This window comes from Hibiscus syriacus, unplaced genomic scaffold, assembly GCF_006381635.1.
Source record: "Hibiscus syriacus cultivar Baekdansim isolate YM2019G1 unplaced genomic scaffold, ASM638163v2 tig00000773_pilon, whole genome shotgun sequence".
NCBI lineage: Eukaryota > Viridiplantae > Streptophyta > Magnoliopsida > Malvales > Malvaceae > Hibiscus > Hibiscus syriacus.
In genome coordinates this window covers 920,443-939,759 of record NW_024061823.1, presented here as the reverse complement: position 1 = coordinate 939,759, position 19,317 = coordinate 920,443, and the positions used below count along the sequence as shown (strand labels likewise).

Genomic DNA, 19,317 nt, shown 5'->3' with positions numbered 1-19,317 from the left:
CACTTTACAATGATAATAGATGGAGATAGCTTGGCAGTTAAGCACAGCGGATGAATTAGAATCATGACTTAAACAACGTAAACATTGGCAAGTATGCATACAACCAGTAAGATAATATAATAATTAAAGACTTTTATGTTTGTCTCTAGTGCTATAAAACCAAGTCATTGGATCAAAAACTCAAGTGACTTTATGACTAACTAAACTCTTGGGAACCTTCGGGCAGCAGTCGTTGATATTGTTTGATTTTAGCTTCCCTGCCACTATAAATATCTTTGTAGGCAGTACCTGTAGTTTCAAACAAATTTTTTTGATTGCCTCAAATGCTTATAAAGGCTCACTAGATTTCTTTCCATATTTCGAGTTTTTCAGTCAACAAAACTATTCCTCCACAACATGGTTCGCATATTGGACTCCTAGAAATCTCAAAAGTTCAAGTTATGGAACTTGGAGAAACAATTACCGAAAGTTTGAGCTATGATCTTACAGTGTTCAAGTCCACTACGTTCTCTAACAAAATTTCCTACTATCTACGCAGCAGAAAAGGATAGCAAACATGAATATGCAAAATTATATTTCACAAATAATTCATATTTAATGCGTATATCATTGGAACTTTAGCTGTACAGTGAACAGACATTCCTATGACTACCTTTGATTAAAAAGAAAGGGTAGAAAGAAAAGGAAAAAAAGCAATAAAATGCTGACACAGGAAGAAGAAAGATGATACCTTATACTGTGGTTAATTTTGAAGAGAAAAGAGTTATTAATTAGGGGCCAAATTTCACTTAAAATCAAATACGAGGACGAGGAACTATATTGAAAGCTATCAGAAAAATGAAAACAATGTGCTCTTATTCCTTGTTACCGAATTTCTCTGCAATGATAGGACGGACATCATCAACATCAACCAGAGTCTCTAAGAAGGGGAGCAACGAAATTAGTGCAGAATCAGATGGATCATCAAACCAACTCTTAATAGGAATCCCGTTATTCACTTGCAACCTGAAAACCTGAAATCAGCAAAGAAGAAGAATTCTTGAGCAATTAGAAGTATAAGGAATAGGAAAATTGTTGTTCTTTCCCATTTTTCTTTTTCACTTACAGATATTTCACCTCATTCTATGTAATTTGATAGAAGAGAATGTATTTAACTGCTAGGTAAATACCTGTGGAGAATTATCAATTATAGCAACCTTTGCAAGATCAACACCTAAAACTGTCAAATCTTTTGTGTAAATTCCATCTGAAAAAATGCAAGATTCACGATAAACCCGCCGAGATATGAACTTTCGATCTGGATCCAATATGTCCAGTAATTGTTCAGCGTAAATGCTTTGGCTGGCAGTAAAGATGATAACTTCAAACATCTCTGCAACTTTCTCCAAAAATGTCTGTAGGTGAGGCCTCCTCTTTACATATACAGTGAGCTCTTTCATGTTGAAAAAGACCGTAAAGGTGAAGTCAGCATCATCACAATGTTCTGGTGTAGAGTGGACAAGAGTTTCTGCGTATTTCAAAGAAATGGTAATCAAACGCTATAGTAATATTTATTATTAATTTGTTTAAATACCGAGTAAAACAGAAAAGAAGCAAAAGCTCAAATAATTTTACTCAAATTGTAAAAGGAGATAGGAGCTTCCAGAACACAAAAGCCATCTGAAATTATTCAATATGTGAACTCATACTGTCGAATAATATTAATATTTTAGCAAACAAAACTGGTCCGCAAACAATCAATTTATACCCCAGAAAGCACTCGAAAATTCCCTTGCAAACCTTCAATATTGACCTCACAGACATTAAAATTTGCTAGTACACATGCACAACATTTTCCAGAGACTAGTGATTTACCCTGCACTCTTTATGGGACTTGAGATAATAATTCCAAAAAGGTTCCACCAGTTTTTCTATAATCAGTTCAAGCCAAAATCTTGTATTTCTCATAGTAAATTAAACTCCAAGTTATAGGCTCCATTTAAAGACTTGAAATAGTTTGTTTGGTACTCGATTTCAAAGATCGCAAGAACTAATTAATTAGTTCATTTGAGGAAATGTTCAGGCAGCAGTGAGGGTGAATGAATGATAGACTGCTCCTGAAGACATAAAAACACAAAGTAGAAAACACAAAAAAAAAAAAACGCAAATCTTACCATCCAAATCAAGCACAAGAGTTGTGGGCTTACTTTTCCAAGCCTCTGTTGGAACATTAGCGGGCCAGAAGCTTGATACGACATCAGATATCTCTGGTAAATTTTTTATAAACGACTGTGGATCAAAGTCATCTGCTTGATCAGAGTCAGAGTTAAAATCAGATTCCTGCATGCAGGATTGCATCTCTTCAATTGCTAGACATATACCAGTATTATATTGAGCCATCATGGATTCCTCATATAATTGAACTTCATTTATATCGTTGGTGTTGACCGTATCCTCAAGGAAAGGCAGTATCATGTATTGCTCAGCCACATCAAACAACATACTTGGCTCAAAACACTTGAAATCAGGAAAATAATAGCTTGCCGACCCCGGGATGATATTGTCAACCGCTTTTCCAACGAAGGGCATGGCCGCAATTATCATGTCAGATATAAAGAAATCTGACACATTACATGTTTGACTGACAAATGAGCTTCCATTGTCATCCGCCCCAAATGCTGACAGTTCAGGGCCATCATTACTCCCTACGAAAATTGAGAATGAGATGACTATCAAATATTATCTTAACAGAAACTTGTGTAGGAATTATAGAAATGAGTTGTCAATCCCTTAAGTTAAGAGATTCTGTAATTATTCTTTGTTTTCTACATGTTATCAAGTTAGAGCGATCAATCCGATTTCCGCTTCTCTTTAAATCAATTCCTGTTCAACTCTATTTTTTTTCATGGCTAATCCGGATCCCTCAGCATCCGAAATCACTTCCCAGACCAGCCCCTCTCAATCTGATTTTCAGATTTCAGATTTTCAGAGCAACAGAGGAAAAATCGCTTCTGGTGTGAACATTGTAAGAAACCAGGCCATATGATAGATCAATGTTGGAAGCTGCACAGAAAACCAGCCGATTGGCAGCCCACACGGTCCAGGTTTCAAAAGGAGGCCCATATTGCCTCTCAAGATGATTCCTCAAGCAATTTTAGCAAGAAACAAATAAAGGAGTTGCAGTAGATTTTGAGTGGTATGACAACCAAGCCTACCAATGTGACTTATACTACTACTAATGGAAATAATCCATATGCTTCCTCGGTACAATGGATAATAGACTCGGGTGCATCAGATCATATGACAGAAAATATTGATCTCTTGGAGGAATATAGTGAAAGCAGCTTACCAGCTTCTATCAAAATAGCAGATGATACTCTCACTACAGTCAAAGGGAGTGGTTCTGTTACATTAAACAAAAATCTACTACTTCATAATTTCCTCTATGTTCCTAGACTTGCATGGAATCTGTTGTCAGTCAGCAAATTAATTAAAGATTTTGGTTGTAATGTTGTGTTTGGTACTGGTGGTTGCATTTTTCAGGCACAGTGCTCGAAGAGGGTGATTGGCAGTGCTAGGTTGGGCAAAGTATTGTACACTGTTGAGTTAATCGATCGACAGAATCGGCCAAGAGGGGGGTGAATTGGCAATTAAAAATTTCGTGGAAGCTTTTGCAGAAAAATTGAAAGTAATTGCACAGCGATTTACAGTGGTTCGACTTTCTCAAACAAAGTCTACGTCCACTACCTTAGCTATCCACACTAAGGATTTTCCAACAAATTCACTAATTTGTTCTTTCTTTTGAGGCCAAAGAGATAACCTTACAAATCCCTCAAGAGTATACCCCAACTCTTGAGAACACTCTTTTTCCCAAAGAGAAGATTACAAATTTGCAAACTTACAAGAAAACCTCACAAGGTAAGATGTTTGCACAATTCTAGAACAAGAAAAGAACACTCAAAGATAATTACAAATGAGCACAAATGGTGTTCTTGAAAGCAAAATGAATATTGAAAGGAAAATTGGCTTGATTTGCACAAACTTGGTGTTTGATGCTTTCTCTCTTGTTTCTCTATGATTTCTTGTTGATCAAGGGCTTCAGAACTTGTTTAAATACACCTTGAATCTCTTCTGAACGTTGGGGATGATTAGTGAAGATCATATAGCCGTTTTAGTGTGAAAACAATTAATAAACAGTTTGGAGCGTGGGGGGGAATCGGTACCCCCTATAGGGAATCGGTTCCCTAAGTGTAAAATTCAAATATTTCGACCGTTGAACAGGGGGGAATCGGTACCCCCTATGGGGGAATCGGTTCCCTCCGAGCATTCTGGAAATCTCGGAGCCAAACCATTCAGGGGGGAATCGGTACCCCATTGGGGGGAATCGGTACCCCCTTGGGGGGGAATCGGTTCCCTCTGAGCAATCTGGAATTTTTGGCTTTGAAATGGTTCGAAATACTTTGAAAGATTATTTTGAAATTGTTTTAAGATTAAAACTTAATTTTACACTTAAGTAAGGATTAAAAATAATTTTTGAAATATTTTGAGTAATGTTTTGATATTCGAATAATTATATCGAATATACTTGGAAAATCATTTTGGAAAATCTTAAAATTCATTTAACTTAATTTGTTATATCGAAATATCAAAATGTTTTCAACAATCTCCCCCTTTTTGATATAACAAAACATTTTAGTAATTTTAAGATTTTGAAATCAAGTTTTGAAATTACTCCCCCTTACTTTAACACCATTTATCATTTTAAAAACGCACTTAAAACACACTTCTCCCCCTTTTTGTTAAATCAAAAAGATTCAAATAAACGTGAAGAATATTAAGCCAATTGATTAGGTATATGTATGCATAAGCTGCTAAGATCACAATTAAGAGAAACGTTAGCCATTAGTTCCGTAATCAATATTCATAAATAATGTGATATGGCAAAATTGGTCATATTGCTAATAATGATGTAAATGATGCAATAATAAATAAATCACACCAAACATATAAGTTCAAACCATCCATAAATCCAAACAATTCACAATTCTCAAATTCAAACATCCCAAAATATTCAAAATGTTAAAACATAAGTTTGGAAAAACAAATTAAAACATAGAATCAAACATTCGTAGGAGGATCGGGAGGAGGAAAACAAGCTCGCATAGCGGCCATTTCGTTAGTGAGGTCATTAATACGTGCGTTGGTTGCTTCATTATTTGCACGCATTTCCCGAAGAATTTCTAATTGTTGAGCTCTCATTGTGGATAAATGGGACTCTATAGAAATAAAGCGCGAATCCATGGTCGCATACCGGTAATCAAATGTCTCCATAAAATATTGAAAATATGGAGGTATTTGAGTCGATTGTTGTGCTTGCTCTTCGGGCTGCTCCTCGGCCTGCTCAGGTTCAGCTTCAGCTTCATCGATGTCTCGCATCAGTTGCTCAAGCTCGAGATCTTCGTCAGCTTTGGGTGGAGCTCGTGAAGAACTAGCTCCCGGAGTAGTTGCAGAAGATCGAACCCATTCCCCGGTTTCCTTATCCTTAATCCATCCCGCTCTCGTTAAGGAAAGAAGGTTAATTTGTTTCTTAAGAGGAAAAATGGCATCTAGACTGACTCTAAGCCCAGCTTTGGAAAAAAGATTACTCAAAATACAACCGTAAACAAGAGATGAACAAAGTTTTTTATTAGGAACAAGATTTACGGTTTCAATAATTTCAGCAAAAATAATCTGAGGTAGGTTGATTTTAATATTGTTTTCGAAACAATGTAACCACCAAAGATCTAAGGCTCTAAGAGTAGAATAACGACCTCCAGATGGTCGAAACCACCAAGAAATCATTAGATGAAGAAAACGTTCATGAAGGTCTAGAACACTTGCACTATCCCTTCTTTTATAACGAGATCCTAAAACCTGTTTTTCATTTGAAATGCCTTCATTATCTAATCCGAATGTATTGGCTATGTAAGCCGAGTCAATATATAAGAATTGTCCTAGAAGGTAGGAATGAATTCCTATGGTTTCGGTTTCAGTTTGGTCTTTAACACAAACGGCATTAGAATAGAAAATACGAACAAGTTGATGGTAAACGATGGGTTCAAGGTCAAAGAGTTTATCAAATTTCCACTCTTGTAAAAGAGGAAGATATTTAAAATTGATAGCTAACATAGCTTGACGAGAAGGAATACGTTCTTCCCAGATTTTGTAAGAGTCGAAATATTGATAATACCAAAAACGATGATTTCTAGGACCAGGATGATTGAAACACGAATTTTGGATAGTCAAATTAGGATCAATAGGATTAGGATTAGAAATTGGAATAGGTGGAGGATTTGGAGGTGGATTTGGTTGTCGGTGTGAACGACTAGATGAAGACCTAGCACGTTTAGGATTAGACATGGTGAAGGAAATCGGAATAGATTGAATAACCTACAAATTTAAAAACAAATGTATGCAATTCAATTAATCCCAAAACTCAAATGAGTCCTCAATATTCCAAGGTTCTCTAAATCAATCCTAATGGGCAAAGTTTTTGAAAAACTTTTGAACAATATGGTTTTGAGAAACAATATATGTATAGTTTTTATAACAACAACATAATTTAATCAAAACACAATAATTTGAAAATTAACATTTTTTTTTATTTTATTTCAAAAAATTAAAATTTTTTGAAAATTCTTGTGTTTTTGATGAAATTAGTTGTAACATCTAGTTTCTAATCACTAAATAATCAATGCCTGATCACTATTTCAACCTAGAACTAATTAAAACTAATCCTACGTTCAAAAACAATGAAATAGAGAGTTTAGAAAAATTTACCTTGAAAGATGAAGATTGAGGGGATTTAGATGTTGTTTGCACGATTTTAATGATTTCAACAGGTTTAGAAGATGATATTTGAAGCAAATTCCGATTAATATCGTTGATTTGAGGTAAAAATGGAGATTTGAGAGATTTAGAGATGAAGAACGGCAGAAGAAGAAGAAAAGGAGGGTTTTTGTGTTTTGAAGGGTTCTACCCGATTTTAACAGAACCACAGGGGGGTATCGATTCCCATGTGGGGGGAATCGGTTCCCCTTCAAAGGGGGAATCGGTTCCCTCATGGGGGGATCGATTCCCTCTGTACCAAAATGCTAAAATCCGACTTTTAAGCACATAAAATGCTAAATTAATCTTCTCTAGTGGTATAGGCAACTCATATATTGAAAAATAATTATGTTCAAACAATTAAATTAATCTTTAAATATTATTTGAACATAAAATTAATTTTCACTTAGAATCATAAACTCCCCCTAACTAATAGCAAGAATGCAATCAAAAATTATTATTATAAGCATTTTTCAGTATTTATTAAAAGTGTTAAATTATTTTAAACATTAAGTGAAGATAGGTTAGTTAAACCTAATTCTCTTCTAAGTATCCAAAACCTTTCCTTGTCTAAGGGTTTTGTAAAGATATCTGCTAATTGATGCAAAGTATCAACATATTCTAAAACTACATCTTCCTTAGTGACATGGTCTCTAATGAAGTGACGTCTTATTTCAATGTGTTTAGTTCTAGAGTGTTGGATGGGATTTTTAGTGAGACAAATAGCACTAGTATTGTCACACTTGATAGGAATGGTAACTACTTCAATTCCATAATCAAAAAGTTGTTGTTTCATCCATAAAACTTGTACACAACAACTACCGGCTGAAATATATTCCGCTTCAGTGGTAGATAATGCAACACAATTTTGTTTCTTTGAAAACCAAGAAATCAGCATATTTCCAAGGAATTGGCAAGTATCGGAGGTGCTTTTCCTATCTAATTTGCATCCTCCATAATCCGCATCAGAAAAGGCATGCAAGCTAAAGCTAGAGTCTCTAGGATACCAAAGTCCTAAACTAGGAGTGTCCTTAAGGTATCTAAAGATTCTTAACAGCTAGTAAATGTGATTCTTTAGGACATGATTGAAACCTAGCACACAAGCAAACACTAAACATAATATCCGGTCTACTTGTGGTTAGATAAAGCATGAGCCATCAGGATCTATATAATTTAACATCCACACGTTTACCTCTTTCATCTAAGTCAAGCTTTGTTGAGGAGCTCATTGGAGTGTTATGAGGTTTCCCATTTTCCAGTCCAAACTTCTTGAGCATATCTTTGACGTACTTAGCTTGATTAATGAAGATGCCATCTTTTCTTTGCTTGATTTGGAGTCCCAAGAAAAATGAGAGCTCCCCCATCATGCTCATCTCAAACTCACTTTGCATTAGCTTAGAAAATTCTTGGCAAAGAACATCATTAGTAGAAAATATATATCATCAACATAAATTTGAACTACTAATAAATCTTTACCTTTTCTCTTTAAAAACAATGTAGTGTCAACCTTTCCTTTTAAAAAACCTTTTTCAATTAAAAAATTTGACAATCTTTCATACCAAGCTCTAGGAACTTGTTTTAAACCATAAAGAGCTTTTGTCAATTTTAAAACATGATCCGGAAAATTTGAATCTTCAAAACCTGGAGGTTGTTCCACGTACACTTCTTCTTTTATAAAACCATTTAAGAATGCACTTTTAACATCCATTTGATATAATTTAAATTCACTGAAACATGCAAATGCTAATAACATTCTAATTGCTTCCATCCTAGCTACGAGAGCGTATGTTTCATCATAGTCTATGCCCTCTTCTTGAGTATAGCCTTGAGCAACAAGTCTAGCCTTGTTCATCACTATATTACCACTTTCATCAAGTTTATTTCTAAAAACCCATCTAGTACCTACAGTAGATTTATTACTAGGCCTTTCAACTAATGTCTATACTTTACTTCTCTCAAATTGATTTAATTCTTCCTGCATAGCCATAATCCAATGTTCATCTTTTAATGCTTCTTTGATGTTCTTAGGCTCTATGCATGAAATAAATGCAACATAATTACAGATATTTCTAAGAGAAGATCGAGTAGTTACCCCTTTTGATGGATCACCTATAATCTCACCATCCTTGACATAGTTATACTCTTGGAAAAGATACTTCCCTTTCTTCACTGTTGGATTCTCGAGGGGATCATGAGTTTCCTCATCTTTTGTTTTTCCTTTGATGATGATTCTCCAACGTCATGTCTAACGTCATTTGCTTGTACAATACCTACATCATCTAACAGAATCTTTCCTCGGAAGACTCTTCTACAACTAAAGTTCTTTTATTAATACACGATAAGCTTTAGAATTTAAGGAATAACCCAGAAAAATTCCTTCATCACTTTTAGCATCAAATTTGCCAAGGTTTTCTTTACCGTTATTTAAAACAAAACATTTACATCCAAAAGGATGAAAATAGCTAATGTTAGGCTTTTTATTTTTGAGAATTTCATATGGAGTTTTCTTTAAAATTGGCATAATCATTACTCGATTTACAACATAACAAGCGGTATTTGTGGCTTCCGCCCAAAATATTTTGGCAAATTATTTTCACAAAGCATGGTTTTAACCATTTCTTCTAAGTTCGATTTTTCCTCTCAACAACTCCATTTGTTGAGGGGGTTCTAGGTGCTGAAAAATTATGGCTAATACCATTAGAATTACAAAACTCAATAAATCCAAGATTTTCAAACTCAGTTCCATGATCACTTCTAACACTAGTGATAGAGTAACCTTTTTCATTTTGGATTATTTTTGAAAATGTGATGAAATTTCTAATTCATCTTTAGTACTTAAGAATATAACCCAAGTGTATCTAGAATAGTCATCTACCAAGACAAATGCATATTGTTTTCCTCCCAGGCTAGTAGTTCTAGTTGGCCCAAAAGATCTAAATGGATCAATTGTAATACTCTACTAGTTGATACATCATTAATAGATTAAAAGAAACTCGCTTTTGTTTTCCTTTAGCACAAGCATCACAGATTTATCATTATCAAATTTAAGCTTAGGCAACCCTCTACTAAGTCTCCTTGAATTAACCGTTGCAAAACACTCATACTAGCATGACCTAGTCCCTATGCCATAACCAACTATCATGCTCATCCTTAGCAACTAGGCATAAATTAGTCATATCAATAGAATCTAAATGCACCATGTAAATGTTCCTATTCTATGACCAACAAGCATAATCCGATTAGATGCAATGTCAATGACTTTACAACCATTAATTTCAAATAAGACATTGAATCCTTTATCGCATAATTGACTATACTCAATAGATTATGCTTTAATCCATTCACATATAAAACATTCTTAATTTGTATGGAAGAGGTATTACCTATTGTACCAATACCTTCAATGTGCCTTTTGAATTGTCTCCAAAAGTCACTTCTCCTCCATTTTTGGCGTTAAGCTCAATGAACCGGCTTTGTCTCCGGTCATATGTCTAGCATCCACTATCAAGGTACCATGAATTTGATTTGTTTCCCGTGCCTTGTACAATGCTTCTTTCCCTACAAACATAGATTAATTTTTGATTTTTTGGTACCCAAATTATTTGGATCCATCATTAGTTTCCAAAATCCTAGTCCCCTTAGGTATCCATTTGTGTAGGATATTTTATCTTTAGTAGTAATGAGTTCTTTAGGAACCCACATACTTCTAATGATTTTTCCATTAGAGGTTCTTTGGGGACTTCTATGATTGTAGTTTCTAAAACTTTTTCTAACAAAGTTTTGTTCCACCTTTTTCAAAATGTTTTGTTCCAACTTTATCAAAAGAAGTTTTAAGATCATCAATTTTCTTTTGATGATCATCATTGATCTTTGAAAGTAAATTTTGCAAATCTAAATTTTTCTTTTCAAACTCTTCTAGTTTGATTTGCAAATCTTTGATTTTACTTTCAAGATCGTTGTTGGTTTTGGATATGAGTTTGTTTTCATTTTTCAATTTTGAAACATCATTTTTATATTTAAAAACAATTTCTCATAATCCGAAGCCAACCCATTGTACTCCTCAAATAACTCATCATAAGATAAATCATCAAAATCGGATGAGTTAGAGGTTACCTTAGAATCTTCCCCGAATGCAATCAAGCACAAGTTTGCTACTTCTTGTTCCTCTTCATCGGAACTTTCTTCATCGCTCCATGTAGTCACATGAGCCTTGTGCTTATTCTTTGATTGACCCTTTTTCTCAATTGTGGACAATCATATTTGACATGCCCCGGCTTTTTGCATCATAGCAAATGATTGGGTCCTTCTCTTTTGGTTCATTTTTGAGGCCTTCGTTTCGTTTGAATTTTCTTCCTTGGTAAGGTCTCATCATTTTCTGAACCGTTTGGCAACAATGCCATTTCCTCGTCATCATCATTATTAGAATCACTCTCATCTTTTGTGGATTTGAGAGCACTCCAATATTTTTCTTCTTCTCCTTTTCCTTTGGTGTCTCTTCAACTTTATCAAGGTCCACCTCATCTTCAAGCATCATCATGAGTGAGGAGTGAACCGATAAGTTCTTCAAGAGTTAAGAACGATAGGTCCTTAGACTCGATGATTGTCGTCTTCTTTGATTGCCATGATTTTGGGAGGGAGTAGACTAACTTCCTCACAAGCTTTTCATTTGAGATGATCTCTCCATATGATTTGAGACCATTGACAATCGTTGAAAATCTATTCGTCATAGCTTTGATGTCTTCATTTGTTTCATCCTGAAATTTTTATAGCTATGCGTTAGAATAATTTTTGATTTCTTACCTCATCTGTACCTTCATGTGTGACTTGAAGCTTGTGTCCCATATTTCTTTGGCGGTTGTACACGATGAAACTCTTCCGTATTCATCTGGTCCAAGAGCACAAAAAATAATATGGATGGCTTTGGAGTTGAGCTGGAATATTCTTGTCTCTCCTTCACTCCACAACCTTGGATGAGTGAGAGGTTTGATGTATCCTTCTTCTACAACATTCCATGCTCCCATGTCACTTGCTTGAATGAAGTACATCATTCTATTCTTCCAATAGGCATAGTTAGCTCCATTGAAGAAAGGAGGCTTGTTGACGGGCATCGAATCGAGACCGGAGTCGAAGTTTGAAGCGAAGGCCATTGATGACTTTAATAATCGATATAACTCTTCCCGAATCGACTCAAGAGGCGATTAAACCTTCAAATGAGTTAGGCTCTGATGCCAATTGTTGAGTTAATCGATCGACGGAATCGGCCAAGAGGGGGTGAATTGGCAATTAAAAATTTCGTGGAAGCTTTTGCAGAAAAATTGAAAGTAATTGCACAGCGATTTATAGTGGTTCGACTTTCTCAAACAAAGTCTACGTCTACTACCTTAGCTATCCACACTAAGGATTTTCCAACAAATTCACTAATTTGTTCTTTTTTTTAGGCCAAAGAGATAACCTTACAAATCCCTCAAGAGTATACCCCAACTCTTGAGAACACTCTTTTTCCCAAAAAGAAGATTACAAATTTGCAAACTTACAAGAAAACCTCACAAGGTAAGATGTTTGCACAATTCTAGAATAAGAAAAGAACACTCAAAGATAATTACAAATGAGCACAAATGGTGTTCTTGAAAGCAAAATGAATATTGAAAGGAAAATTGGCTTGATTGCACAAACTTGGTGTTTGATGCTTTCTCTCTCTTGTTTCTCTATGATTTCTTGTTGATCAAGGGCTTCAGAACTTGTTTAAATACACCTTGAATCTCTTGAACGTTGGGATGATTAGTGAAGATCATATAGCCGTTTTAGTGTGAAAACAATTAATAAAACAGTTTGGAGCGTGGGGGGAATCGGTACCTCCTATGGGGAATCGGTTCCCTAAGTGTAAAATTTAAATATTTCGACCGTTGAACAGGGGGGAATCGGTACCCCCTATGGGGGAATCGGTTCCCTCCGAGCATTCTGGAAATCTCAGAGCCAAACCATTCAGGGGGGAATCGGTACCCCCTTGGGGGGGAATCGGTTCCCTCTGAGCAATCTGGAATTTTTGGCTTTGAAATGGTTCGAAATACTTTGAAAGATTATTTTGAAATTGTTTTAAGATTAAAAACTTAATTTTACACTTAAGTAAGGATTAAAAATGATTTTTGAAATATTTTGAGTAATGTTTTGATATTCGAATAATTATATCGAATATACTTGGAAAATCATTTTGGAAAATCTTAAAATTCATTTAACTTAATTTGTTATATCGAAATATCAAAATGTTTTCAACATACACCCTTGGAGGTAAAGCATCTCATAATCATGTCTTATCCAGTGCTCTTAGGAAACCAATTTTTTCTTCTGATCTCAATACCAATAAAATTATGTTATGGCACTCTAGATTGGCACTCTAGATTAGGTCATTTTTTCTATTTTTCCAAAATGTTACTGAACTTATGTATAAATAAAGATCCCTTTGTTTTCCTGTGAAATTTGTCAATAGCAAACGCACCAGAAAATCATATATTGCAGCCAAATTTGAACCAACAACACCTTTTCCATCATCCATAGTGACATTTGGGTCCCTTCTCCTATCAAAAATATTTCTGAGTATAAGTGGTTTGTGTCTTTTATAGATGATTACTCTAGGACAACATGGGTATTCTTAATGAGAAAAGTCTGAGGTTGAGATACTTCTTGTGTCAACACACCTCAACAAAATGGGGTAGCATAAAGGAAAATAGACACTTCTACAGGTTACTAGGTATCTTATGTTGATGCTAATGCTCCTAAGTATCTTTGGGGAAGCTCTTCTTACAGCCACTTACCTCATCAATAGAATGCCAAGTAAGACCTTAGATTTCAAAATTCCTACTAAGGTTCTGTTTCAGCTTTATCCCCATTTTAAACATTAAACTCAAGTCTTTCTCCTCGGGTGTTTGGGGTACAACCTTTGTTCATATCCACAACAGAGGGATATAGATCATAGGTCCTAAAAAGTGTGTTCTTGGGCTATTCTTCGAGTCAAAATGGTTACAAGTGTTACTCACCTTCCACAAAAAGACCTATGTCTCCTTTGATGTTACATTTTTTGAAAACCAACCTTATTTTCAGGAACATAAATTCAGGGGGAGAGTTACAAGGAATTTCAGCCTGTTCAAACCGATATTTCTTTACAGCCTATCATTATTTACCTATTTGTCTCTCCAAAGCCGGCTAGCACTGTCCCAGTTTCTAGTGAGGGTGATGGGAATAATCAAATAACTTGATGAATTACCTTCCTCCTTATCTCACACTCTAGTCCGTGCAAAAAACCTTCCACCACTACAAAAAATGCACCTAACAATGACCCTGAAACCATAACTCCCCAACTGAAACAACTCAGTGTTACTCAAGAAGAAGGAAAGATGTTGAGAAATCAGTTAGCTAGCATTTGTCAAAACCAGATTCGGATCATGTTGCAGCTGAAACAGAAGGTAATGATAATTACCAACAGGCTACTACTGTTGATCTTGATGACTTTCCTTGCTATTAGGAAATGGGTAAGAAAAGCACTGCTCGTCCCATAAATATTGCATATGAGAATTACAGTCTAATTTTAGGGCCTTCATTGCCAGCATTACCAGTGTGAAAATCCCAAGAAATGTGAGAAGCATTCAATCTCCTGAGTGGAAAAAGTTGTGGAAGAGGAGATAAAAGCGTTGCAAAAGAATACGACATGGAGTTTGACAGATTTTCCAGAAGGGAAGAGAGATGTTGGATGCAGGTGGATATTCACAGTCAAATATCATTCGGATGGGAGTGCGAAAAGATACAAGGCAAGGCTGGTTGCTAAAGGTTTTTCTCAGTCCTATGGCATCGACTACCAAGAGACTTTTGCAACCGGTTTGCAAATTGAATACCATCAGAATATTGTTATCAGTAGCTGTTAACATGGACTGAAATGCATCAGCTGGATATATAATGTTTTTCTGAATGGAACCTTGAAGAAGAGGTATACATGGAGATCTCCCCCGAATTAGAAGGAAAGGTCACTAAGAAAACTATGTGCAAGCTCAATAAATCCTTATATGGCTTAAAACAGTCTCTCAGGGCTTGGTTTTATCGATTTTCTAAGGCTATGACACATAATGGTTTCAAACAAAGCCAAGCGGATCACATATTATTCAGAAAAATTACACCGAGTGGTAAGATAACTCTCCTAATTGTCTATGTAGATGATATGATTATAACTAGCAGTGATATAAAAGAAATAGAAAAGCTTAAGATGAATCTTGCAAATGAGTTTGAAACCAAGGATTTAGGGAGTATGAGGTATTTCCTGGGTATGGAAGTTGCAAGGTCCGAGGAAGGGCTGGTCATAAACCAACGTAAGTATGTTTTGCATCTTCTTGTAGAAATTGGGATGCCCGAATGCAAACCAGTTGAAACTCCGATGGATCTAGGCTTGAAATTTTGCAAGGAAAGGACTGGAAATCCAGTAAACAAGGAAACCTACCAAAGGTTAGTTGGGAAGTTGATCTACCTTTCACTGACCAGGCCTGGTATTGCATACTCAGTGAGCATTGACAGCCAACATATGAGTGATCCTCGAGAAGAACATTTGTAAGTTGTTAACAGAATTCTAAGGTTCTTTAAGTTTACCCCATGAGCTGGACTTATATTTAGAAAAAAAATCAAGACAAAACAGTGAAGGTTTATACGGATGTAAGCTGGGGAGGTGAATTAACTGATAGAAGGCCGGTTAGTGGCTGCTATACCTACGTTTGGGGTAATTTGGTGACTTGGAGAAGTAAGAAACAAGTTGTTCTTTCGAAGTAGTGTTGAGTCAGAGTTTAGAGCAATGGCTCTCAGAATATGTAAAGGAATGTGGATTAAAAGACTGCTCACAAAACTGGACTTAGATGAAAAGAAGAATTTTGAGATTTTTAGTGACAGACAATCAACTATGTGAATAGCAAAAAACCCAGTGTAGCATGATAGAACGAAACACATTGAGATAGACAGACATTTTATTTAGAAGAAGGTCAACAATGGAGTTGCAAAACTGCGTACATTCCGACGAAGAAACAGCTGGCAAATATCTTCACCAAAGCCTTTCCACGAGTGACTTTTGATGAGCTGTCATTCAAACTGGTTATATACAACATATATACACCAGTTTGAGGGGGAGTGTAAGAATTATAAAAATGATTTGTCAATCCCCTAAGAGATTCTGTAATTATTCTCTGTTTTCTACAACTTGAAACTTCCGGTGACGTGAATTTAGAATGTTTGAATTTCACAATTATTCTTCCTTCTACTCGAGCATTGAAAACATGTGAAAATACATAATTCTGACATGAAATATCAAATGCACAACCCATTTAATACTTAAAGTTCATACAAGTACAAATTGCCCCAAAATTATGAAACAAGATTACAAAGAATATTTTTCAACTAAGTTCTTTGTGTCGAGTCCTACTAAGTGGTAACCATATTTTAATGGGCCAAGTAAAATTTCCCAGAGAGTAGGAAAACTTATAACTTAATCATTATGCTTAGACAGGGATTTCAATTAGAAAAGAAAAAAAAAACGTCTTTCTCTTGGCCACAACTGCATAATGGAAAAGAAATTCATGCAAGCCAGCTGAATCAAAAAATCACTTGCATCGTCAATATTTAGTTCACTGTGTATTTGGATTGGCTCCAGAAAAGGAGAGAATATTGTCTCTAAGTTTGAGGCACATGTGTGGGCAGATTCCTGCATATTAAAAATCATCATTGATAAGCAACCAAGTTGAGAGTCATTCACTACATGATATTTTCATAAAGAAGAGTAAAAACAAAACCAACGAAGCAAGGTCCTAAAAAGCAATAAAAACTTACTTCCCCACAGTTGCAGAATCAACAAAAGCTGGGAGCAGTTTCTGATGCTCGGAATCATTTTCATCCACGATTAGTTGCTGAGCACTGGCTCCATCAGTTTCAAAAATTGAAAGGCTACTTCTAAATTAGATGAATCTATCAAGAACAGTCAGCAACCACGGGCAACAAGCTAAAATATCTACATATTTTACCTTCTTTCTTGACTCTTTTAAGAAAAGAACAAGTTAAAGCCTACAAACAGAAAGCCTACCATGCATGCATATACGTAAACAAATAAATGAGTGAATAGCAGTACATTCTTATACTTGGAACTTGAAAGCACCACATAGAGGATGGACTGATAGGTTTATGGGCAGGGAATATGTAAAAGAGATCCCAATTTCCCATTATAAGCGACTATTTAAAAAATTAATAGTTTATACCCCAAGTGGCTCAAAATGATCTGTACTACGTCAGTGTTTTCCCCACTACAGTCAAGCTCAAGCCAGATGCTCATGTTACTGCATCTTTGACATCTAAATATGGAATAAGGTCCCGTGGTTCTGCTTTCTTTATTGCAATTTCTTGAAATACATTTATACTCAACACATAAGTAGATAAGTAAAATATTTTGCAAATTGAAGAAACTTGAAATGAATCACATGCCAGGCAAGGCAATGTTTTAAAATTGCTAATTTCTATGCACTAAGTGTACATAGAGCACATAAACTAAAGATACAAGCAAACATCAAAGAATTTTTCAACCCCGATAATAGGACACTCTGAGAAGTACCCATAACTCTAAAAATTAATATTAGAGAAATATCAGCCTTGTTCAATGTAGTTGCTTACCATCATAAAAATTTTGAATACATGTATTGAATTCAGCTCCTTGCCGAAAAAACCTAACTTGACAGCATGGTCTTTTGCAAATCATGCTAGACCTCTGAGACGCACGGAGACTATTTTTCTCTCGTAAAGAACCCATGCTTGATTTGGTGTTCATTCCTAGAGATGGCACTTGATCTGCAACAGTTATATGTACCAAAATCTTGATTCTGGAACATTAGTGAGGGGAAAAACCCCTCCAAGTAATCAAATCACCAGCAGAAGCTGCATCACACTGACAGTCAATATAAGAAGCTATTATACTAAAACGGATTGACAGAGAGGGCTAGTTATAAATGAAAGAAAGAATCTTCAAGCAACATAATTTCTGAGCATGTATAGAACTACAAACATAATTTCTGAGCATGTATAGAACTACAAAAGATAAGAATTAAAAGTCAAAGTCCATGACCCTTTGACTAGAGCTACTAAAGAATGCTATGAAATCAATTCAGAACAACATTGAAAAAGAGCCATATCAAAGAAAAACAATTTCTTTAAGTAACCCACAAAATTGAAGTCAACCCAAGTCTTTTAATCCCATAAAACACAATAAAACCTCATCAACATACCTTAATTCCAAAGCAAAACAGCAAACAAAACCCCCCAAAAAAAACTTAAGCAGGAAAGAGGAGCTAAAAAGAAAATATAACAAAAAAATGAATTGAAATTTTCTGGAGCATGGGAATTGAAGTACCTGTTTAGAAGAAAAAAACAAATAAATGCTTATTTCTTCTCACTTTTAGCTATAGGAAGACTTGTGGGGTTTTTTTTTTTTTGCTCTTTAACATCCACGAACGGACAAGACAGGTCTGATGGGGGCAAATGTCGACTTTGATCGGATGATACGGACGGCTGAGATCAAATGTTTCAAGAGGCATTTGGACCAGTAGAATTACGACACGTGTCATGTGGGATCAACTCAGACTGGCGCGTTGACACTTGCGGATTCTTGGAAAGAAAGCGAACTTTTGGGAGGAAATTTAGGGATGGGGTTTGATATTTTAATTCCTACTCGCGGTTTCTAACGCGTGAGTACACTCACCTTCTACAGCTGTTCTGATTGTTTTCAATTATCGGTTGTTGTTTTCTTAAGGGTTAATTCTGAAAAAATGTCTAAATTATACATGTTTTATTTAGGTATTTAAATTTATTTCGATTATGCGTAGATGTTTAATATTACGAATATTTACACATAATTTGTTAAATAAATGTGTCTGAAGATACTAATTTTTTACCCACATTACTATTATATTATTATATTATTATTATTATTATTATTATTAATATATATTAAATAAATCTATATAAATAAATAATTACAGACCAATTACCTGGACCGCCCAGTTACAAACAAACCAGAATCGGTCCAGATTAAACCAGAAACCCTAAACATCTGGGGTTCCAGTTAGGGTTTCCTAACCCTAATTTCCTCAGCCGCCATCTCAATTCCAGCCGTTGGATCTGGTTTGATCCAACGGTCCACAGTTTGCCAGAGGAACCCTAGGTATCTATACCCTAGGACACGTCCCAGCGCCGCCGCTGCTGCTTCCAGAAGCCTTCACCGCCACACCAACGTTCCAGCCTCCACCACGTCTACCAAGAGTCCAGAAGGCCGCCGTAGCCGCACACGTCTCCTCCAAACGGTGATTCACCACTGGGAGTCCGGACTCACCAAAGGGCATTCTTCGACCGGTCTGAGACGAACACCGTGATGGCTATAAAGCCATCACCCCATCTGCAAGCAAAAAAAAA

General features: G+C 35.7%; 1 pseudogene; it reads right to left on the bottom strand.

Annotated features, from left to right (window-relative positions):
- Positions 1-690: 690 nt before the first annotated feature.
- On the bottom strand, positions 691-19,247 carry LOC120217401 (annotated as a pseudogene).
- Between the last annotated feature and the right edge of the window lie 70 nt (positions 19,248-19,317).